The sequence below is a fragment of the Arctopsyche grandis genome, unplaced genomic scaffold (genome assembly GCF_051622035.1).
Source record: "Arctopsyche grandis isolate Sample6627 unplaced genomic scaffold, ASM5162203v2 HiC_scaffold_23, whole genome shotgun sequence".
Taxonomy (NCBI): domain Eukaryota; kingdom Metazoa; phylum Arthropoda; class Insecta; order Trichoptera; family Hydropsychidae; genus Arctopsyche; species Arctopsyche grandis.
Window position 1 is genome coordinate 207,515 of NW_027518431.1, and position 6,694 is coordinate 214,208.

The following is a 6,694-nucleotide window of genomic DNA, read 5'->3' on the forward strand; positions in this document are numbered from 1 at the left end:
GTAGGGTTAGGTATTGTGAGGTAAGTACGTTTTGTGGATATTTTTGCAATGTCCAATTTTTTGATATTGGTGATTATTAGGTTCAGATGGGTGAGGTTTGGTAGGATAAGAACTTTTTGTGGATATTTTGGCAATGTCGAATTCTCTGACTTCGGTGATGGTTAGGTTAGGTTGGGTTAGGTATTGTGAGGTAAGCACGTTTTGTGGATATTTTCGCTATGTTTATTTCTTTGGTTTCGGTGATGGTTAGGTTCAGATGGGTGAGGTTTGGTAGGATAAGAACTTTTTGTGGATATTTTGGCAATTTCGAATTCTCTGACTTCGGTGATGGTTAGGTTAGGTTGGGTTAGGTATTGTGAGGTAAAAACGTTTTGTAGATTATTTATCAATGTCCAATTCTTTGATTTCGGTGATGGTTAGGTTCAGATGGGTGAGGTTTTGTAGGATAAGAACTTTTTGTGGATATTTTGGCAATGTCGAATTCTCTGACCTCGGTGATGGTTAGGTAAGGTTGGGTTAGGTATTGTGAGGAAAGGACGTTTTGTGGATAATTTCGCAATGTCCAATTCTTTGATTTCGGTGATGGTTAGGTTCAGATGGGTGAGGTTTGGTAGGATAAGAACTTTTTGTGGATATTTTGGCAATGTCGAATTCTCTGACTCCGGTGATGGTTAGGTTTGGTTGGGTTAGGTATTTTGAGGTAAGCACGTTTTGTGAATATTTTGTTAATGTCCAATTTTTTGATTTCGGTGATGGTTAGGTTCAGATGGGTGAGGTTTGGTATGATAAGAACTTTTTGTGGATATTTTGGCAATGTCGAATTCTCTGACTTCGGTGATGGTTAGGTTAGGTTGGGTTAGGTATTGTGAGGTAAAAACGTTTTGTGCATTATTTATCAATGTCCAATTCTTTGATTTCGGTGATGGTTAGGTTCAGATGGGTGAGGTTTTGTAGGATAAGAACTTATTGTGGATATTTTGGCAATGTCGAATTCTCTGACTTTGGTGATGGTTAGGTAAGGTTGGGTTAGGTATTGTGAGGTAAGGACGTTTTGTGGATATTTTCGCAATGTCCATTTCTTTGATCTCGGTGATGGTTAGGTTCAGATGGGTAAGGTTTGGTAGGATAAGAACTTTTTGTGGATATTTTGGCAATGTCGAATTCTCTAACTTCGGTGATGGTTAGGTTAGGTTGGGTTAGGTATTGTGAGGTAAGTACGTTTTGTGGATATTTTTGCAATGTCCAATTTTTTGATATTGGTGATTATTAGGTTCAGATGGGTGAGGTTTGGTAGGATAAGAACTTTTTGTGGATATTTTGGCAATGTCGAATTCTCTGACTTCGGTGATGGTTAGGTTAGGTTGGGTTAGGTATTGTGAGGTAAGCACGTTTTGTGGATATTTTCGCTATGTTTAATTCTTTGATTTCGGTGATGGTTAGGTTCAGATGGGTGAGGTTTGGTAGGATAAGAACATTTTGTGGATATTTTGGCAATGTCGAATTCTCTGACTTCGGTGATGGTTAGGTTAGGTTGGGTTAGGTATTGTGAGGTAAGCACGTTTTGTGAATATTTTATTAATGTCCAATTCTTTGATTTCGGTGATGGTTAGGTTCAGATGGGTGAGGTTTGGTATGATAAGAACTTTTTGTGGATATTTTGGCAATGTCGAATTCTCTGACTTCGGTGATGGTTAGGTTAGGTTGGGTTAGGTTTTGTGAGGTAAAAACGTTTTGTGGATTATTTATTAATGTCCAATTCTTTGATTTCGGTGATGGTTAGGTTCAGATGGGTGAGGTTTTGTAGGATAAGAACTTTTTGTGGATATTTTGGCAATGTCGAATTCTCTGACTTCGGTGATGGTTAGGTAAGGTTGGGTTAGGTATTGTGAGGAAAGGACGTTTTGTGGATAATTTCGCAATGTCCAATTCTTTGATTTCGGTGATGGTTAGGTTCAGATGGGTGAGGTTTGGTAGGATAAGAACTTTTTGTGGATATTTTGGCAATGTCGAATTCTCTGACTTCGGTGATGGTTAGGTTTGGTTGGGTTAGGTATTTTGAGGTAAGCACGTTTTGTGAATATTTTATTAATGTCCAATTTTTTGATTTCGGTGATGGTTAGGTTCAGATGGGTGAGGTTTGGTATGATAAGAACTTTTTGTGGATATTTTGGCAATGTCGAATTCTCTGACTTCGGTGATGGTTAGGTTAGGTTGGGTTAGGTATTGTGAGGTAAAAACGTTTTGTGGATTATTTATCAATGTCCAATTCTTTGATTTCAGTGATGGTTAGGTTCAGATGGGTGAGGTTTTGTAGGATAAGAACTTTTTTGTGGATATTTTGGCAATGTCGAATTCTCTGACTTTGGTGATGGTTAGGTAAGGTTGGGTTAGGTATTGTGAGGTAAGGACGTTTTGTGGATATTTTCGCAATGTCCATTTCTTTGATCTCGGTGATGGTTAGGTTCAGATGGGTAAGGTTTGGTAGGATAAGAACTTTTTGTGGATATTTTGGCAATGTCGAATTCTCTAACTTCGGTGATGGTTAGGTTAGGTTGGGTTAGGTATTGTGAGGTAAGTACGTTTTGTGGATATTTTTGCAATGTCCAATTTTTTGATATTGGTGATTATTAGGTTCAGATGGGTGAGGTTTGGTAGGATAAGAACTTTTTGTGGATATTTTGGCAATGTCGAATTCTCTGACTTCGGTGATGGTTAGGTTAGGTTGGGTTAGGTATTGTGAGGTAAGCACGTTTTGTGGATATTTTCGCTATGTTTAATTCTTTGATTTCGGTGATGGTTAGGTTCAGATGGGTGAGGTTTGGTAGGATAAGAACATTTTGTGGATATTTTGGCAATGTCGAATTCTCTGACTTCGGTGATGGTTAGGTTAGGTTGGGTTAGGTATTGTGAGGTAAGCACGTTTTGTGATTATTTTATTAATGTCCAATTCTTTGATTTCGGTGATGGTTAGGTTCAGATGGGTGAGGTTTGGTATGATAAGAACTTTTTGTGGATATTTTGGCAATGTCGAATTCTCTGACTTCGGTGATGGTTAGGTTAGGTTGGGTTAGGTTTTGTGAGGTAAAAACGTTTTGTGGATTATTTATTAATGTCCAATTCTTTGATTTCGGTGATGGTTAGGTTCAGATGGGTGAGGTTTTGTAGGATAAGAACTTTTTGTGGATATTTTGGCAATGTCGAATTCTCTGACTTTGGTGATGGTTAGGAAAGGTTGGGTTAGGTATTGTGAGGTAAGGACGTTTTGTGGATATTTTCGCAATGTCCATTTCTTTGATCTCGGTGATGGTTAGGTTCAGATGGGTAAGGTTTGGTAGGATAAGAACTTTTTGTGGATATTTTGGCAATGTCGAATTCTCTTACTTCGGTGATGGTTAGGTTAGGTAGGGTTAGGTATTGTGAGGTAAGTACGTTTTGTGGATATTTTTGCAATGTCCAATTTTTTGATATTGGTGATTATTAGGTTCAGATGGGTGAGGTTTGGTAGGATAAGAACTTTTTGTGGATATTTTGGCAATGTCGAATTCTCTGACTTCGGTGATGGTTAGGTTAGGTTGGGTTAGGTATTGTGAGGTAAGCACGTTTTGTGGATATTTTCGCTATGTTTATTTCTTTGGTTTCGGTGATGGTTAGGTTCAGATGGGTGAGGTTTGGTAGGATAAGAACTTTTTGTGGATATTTTGGCAATTTCGAATTCTCTGACTTCGGTGATGGTTAGGTTAGGTTGGGTTAGGTATTGTGAGGTAAAAACGTTTTGTAGATTATTTATCAATGTCCAATTCTTTGATTTCGGTGATGGTTAGGTTCAGATGGGTGAGGTTTTGTAGGATAAGAACTTTTTGTGGATATTTTGGCAATGTCGAATTCTCTGACCTCGGTGATGGTTAGGTAAGGTTGGGTTAGGTATTGTGAGGAAAGGACGTTTTGTGGATAATTTCGCAATGTCCAATTCTTTGATTTCGGTGATGGTTAGGTTCAGATGGGTGAGGTTTGGTAGGATAAGAACTTTTTGTGGATATTTTGGCAATGTCGAATTCTCTGACTTCGGTGATGGTTAGGTTTGGTTGGGTTAGGTATTTTGAGGTAAGCACGTTTTGTGAATATTTTGTTAATGTCCAATTTTTTGATTTCGGTGATGGTTAGGTTCAGATGGGTGAGGTTTGGTATGATAAGAACTTTTTGTGGATATTTTGGCAATGTCGAATTCTCTGACTTCGGTGATGGTTAGGTTAGGTTGGGTTAGGTATTGTGAGGTAAAAACGTTTTGTGCATTATTTATCAATGTCCAATTCTTTGATTTCGGTGATGGTTAGGTTCAGATGGGTGAGGTTTTGTAGGATAAGAACTTATTGTGGATATTTTGGCAATGTCGAATTCTCTGACTTTGGTGATGGTTAGGTAAGGTTGGGTTAGGTATTGTGAGGTAAGGACGTTTTGTGGATATTTTCGCAATGTCCATTTCTTTGATCTCGGTGATGGTTAGGTTCAGATGGGTAAGGTTTGGTAGGATAAGAACTTTTTGTGGATATTTTGGCAATGTCGAATTCTCTAACTTCGGTGATGGTTAGGTTAGGTTGGGTTAGGTATTGTGAGGTAAGTACGTTTTGTGGATATTTTTGCAATGTCCAATTTTTTGATATTGGTGATTATTAGGTTCAGATGGGTGAGGTTTGGTAGGATAAGAACTTTTTGTGGATATTTTGGCAATGTCGAATTCTCTGACTTCGGTGATGGTTAGGTTAGGTTGGGTTAGGTATTGTGAGGTAAGCACGTTTTGTGGATATTTTCGCTATGTTTAATTCTTTGATTTCGGTGATGGTTAGGTTCAGATGGGTGAGGTTTGGTAGGATAAGAACATTTTGTGGATATTTTGGCAATGTCGAATTCTCTGACTTCGGTGATGGTTAGGTTAGGTTGGGTTAGGTATTGTGAGGTAAAAACGTTTTGTGGATTATTTATCAATGTCCAAATCTTTGATTTCGGTGATGGTTAGGTTCAGATGGTTGAGGTTTTGTAGGATAAGAACTTTTTGTGGATATTTTGGCAATGTCGAATTCTCTGACTTCGGTGATGGTTAGGTTAGGTTTGGTTAGGTATTGTGAGGTAAAAACGTTTTGTGGATTATTTATCAATGTCCAAATCTTTGATTTCGGTGATGGTTAGGTTCAGATGGTTGAGGTTTTGTAGTATAAGAACTTTTTGTGGATATTTTGGCAATGTCGAATTCTCTGACTTCGGTGATGGTTAGGGTAGGTTGGGTTAGGTATTGTGAGGTAAGCACGTTTTGTGGATATTTTATCATTGTCCAATTCTTTGATTTCGGTGATGGTTAGGTTCAGATAGGTGAGGTTTGGTAGGATAAGAGCTTTTTGTGGATATTTTGGCAATGTTGAATTCTCTGACTTCCGTGATCGTAAGGTTAGGTTGGTTAAGGTAAAGTGAGGTAAGCACGTTTTGTGGTTATTTTGGCAATGTCCATTTTTTCGATTTCGGTGATGGTTAGGTTCAGATGGGTGAGGTTTGGTGGGGTATGAACTTCTTGTGGATATTTTGGCAATGTCAAATTCTCTGACTTCGGTGATGGTTAGGTAAGGTTGGGTTAGGTATTGTGAGGTAAGCACGTTTTGTGGATATTTTCGCAATGTCCAAATTTTTGATTTCGGTGATGGTTAGGTTCAGATGGGTGAGGTTTGGTAGGATAAGAACTTTTTGTGGATATTTTGGCAATGTCGAATTCTCTGACTTGGGTGATGGTTAGGTTAGGTTGGTTTAGGTAATGTGAAGTAAGCACCTTTTGTGGATATTTTCGCAATGTCCAATTCTTTGATTTCGGTGATGGTTAGGTTCAGATGGTTGAGGTTTGGTAGGATAAGAACTTTTTGTGGATATTTTGGCAATTTCGAATTCTCTGACTTCGGTGATGGTTAGGTTAGGTTGGGTTAGGTATTGTGAGGTAAAAACGTTTTGTAGATTATTTATCAATGTCCAATTCTTTGATTTCGGTGATGGTTAGGTTCAGATGGGTGAGGTTTTGTAGGATAAGAACTTTTTGTGGATATTTTGGCAATGTCGAATTCTCTGACTTCGGTGATGGTTAGGTAAGGTTGGGTTAGGTATTGTGAGGAAAGGACGTTTTGTGGATAATTTCGCAATGTCCAATTCTTTGATTTCGGTGATGGTTAGGTTCAGATGGGTGAGGTTTGGTAGGATAAGAACTTTTTGTGGATATTTTGGCAATGTCGAATTCTCTGACTTCGGTGATGGTTAGGTTAGGTTGGGTTAGGTATTGTGAGGTAAGCACGTTTTGTGAATATTTTATTAATGGCCAATTCTTTGATTTCGGTGATGGTTAGGTTCAGATGGGTGAGGTTTGGTATGATAAGAACTTTTTGTGGATATTTTGGCAATGTCGAATTCTCTGACTTCGGTGATGGTTAGGTTAGGTTGGGTTAGGTATTGTGAGGTAAAAACGTTTTGTGGATTATTTATCAATGTCCAATTCTTTGATTTCGGTGATGGTTAGGTTCAGATGGGTGAGGTTTTGTAGGATAAGAACTTTTTGTGGATATTTTGGCAATGTCGAATTCTCTGACTTTGGTGATGGTTAGGTAAGGTTGGGTTAGGTATTGTGAGGTAAGGACGTTTTGTGGATATTTTCGCAATGTCCATTTCTTTG